Source organism: Tenrec ecaudatus, chromosome 6 (assembly GCF_050624435.1).
Source record: "Tenrec ecaudatus isolate mTenEca1 chromosome 6, mTenEca1.hap1, whole genome shotgun sequence".
Lineage (NCBI taxonomy): Eukaryota > Metazoa > Chordata > Mammalia > Afrosoricida > Tenrecidae > Tenrec > Tenrec ecaudatus.
The window spans coordinates 161,240,078-161,242,077 of NC_134535.1; the positions used below are offsets into that span (position 1 = coordinate 161,240,078).

The window sequence follows — 2,000 nt, forward strand, 5'->3', positions numbered from 1 at the left end:
TTTAAACTGAGGCACAGAACAAGCAAGCCATTTATCCCTCTGCCCTTCAGTTAATCCTACTTGTCTTTATCGGCCAGGCTGGCACAATAAACTATAGCACAAGGGTCTCCAACAGCCTTGCTGTCAGACGGAGATCATTGTAATCGCAAGTATGCTGGATCGAACTTGATACTTGGTCAGCCTGTCGACCCAACATGAATTTGTTTTAGGTACAAGTGGCTCTTGCGTGTTCCACACAATACACAATAACGGATTTCAAATTAACCTCTTTCTATTAAAACTACTTTCAGATGGACAAACACACTTTAGATTACCCCACTAACACTGCAGAGAGTTGTTAATTGAACTCAATTTGAGCTAGAAAACACAGAAATTCTCAATTTGAAAAGTACACTTAAAAGAAACTAGCTTGTTAAACTTCAGCATTAAGCTTTTTGTAAAACAGTAAGAACCGAAAACCACTCAGACTGCTGAGTTCACTCCTAGCATCGTAACACAAAAAAGCCAAAATTCTGACCTTGTAGACCGACGGAAAACGAAAGCCACTCAGACTGCGTTCTCTCCCTCTCGCTCCACCAAAGGCGGAGGAGAACGATCATCAATGGCAAACGGCAGCTGCGTGCAAGCAGCCCCGGAAGCCGGCTTCACGCTCAGGAGAGAACGCTGCGCCTCCTCCTCGTGGGTTTCGGTGCTCTACACGATCAGAGGAACTTCTCTAGTCGCTCACTATAGAAATGATCCCTGAAAGTATAGTCTTAGCCTGCACCCCGCAGCCCCTGCTGCGTCCGCCGATGACGTGCACATTTCAACGACGGCGAGAAAGCACGCTTAGCTGTAACTTGAATGTCATATGTTTATGGAATTAAGATCTGCAATACACTCTCTTAAGATCTAATTCAACAAGATATTTTCAGCATTTTACGTGGAAATGTGCAAAATTTCAGAATAATTTTAACCGGCCACATGAAATTAGCATACTGTTGAAGGACAGCCAATCACAGGCCTGATATAATTAGCATACTATTGAAAGATAGCCAATCACAAACCACCTTTGGAAAGGCGGTTAGCTGGGTCCCATTACTGTGTCTTGCAGACAATTGAGAGTTGCAATTTCTGCTTGATTTTCAAAACGACATCATTTTCTGGGTGGTTGAGATCTAGGGTTGAAAGCGAGAACTGCTTTTGACTTCATGCTCTTGGAACTTTTTGTTTTGTTTCTAAATTATTTATGGTGAAGTGAGTGAAGAGAGGAAAATGGTTTTCCATCCACCAGTTCCCACACATTTTATTTCCTGGGTCTGAGAGTCTACATTCTGAGTATCCCATTTTCGGGAGGCTGGGGACATCCATCAAAATCCATTAGCAGAGTCCCCACGTGGCTGAAACACCCGTTTAATCCCCTGTTGCCTTTGCCTTGCCCTCAGGCAGAGCACATGGGAGAGTGGATTACCTCCACCCTGTAAAAGGTCCTGGGCGGGGCACCTGCCTTAGGTGCTTGCCTGGGTGTGTCCAACCCACTCACCCTCTACTCTCCCAGTATTGCCGCTCACACCCCTGGTCCTGAAAGTATCATCCACCCTGGATTCCCTGTGCCTCCCGCTCCTATCTGCGCCAGTGTACAACCTCTGCTCTATCCAGACTTGCAAGGTAGAATCTGGATCATGGTAGTTGTGGGGGAGGAAGGATTTAGAATCTGGGGGAAAGCTGTATACATCAATTGTATAAAGCACATCTATCTGTACATTCTTTGTCCTAATCATTTTCTTTTTTTTCTTTTCCTTTTTTGCATTTTATTAGGGGCTCATACAACTCTTATAACAATCCACACATATACATACATCAATTGTATTAAGCACATTGGTACATTCTTTGCCCTCATCACTCTCAAAGCATTTGCTTTCCACTTAAGCCCTCTGCATCAGGTAGATTTTTTTTTTTTTGATGATGCCTTATACCTGATCCCTTTGGCACCTCGTGATATCACAGGCTGGTGTGCTTCT

At 44.1% G+C, this 2,000-nt stretch overlaps 1 non-coding gene across 1 annotated transcript; it reads right to left on the reverse strand.

The window, feature by feature from the left end:
* Window positions 1–541: 541 nt before the first annotated feature.
* On the reverse strand, window positions 542–757 carry LOC142452000 (small nucleolar RNA U3). The gene has a single exon (XR_012785074.1). It is a non-coding gene; the product is annotated as a small nucleolar RNA U3 (small nucleolar RNA).
* Window positions 758–2,000: the final 1,243 nt, after the last annotated feature.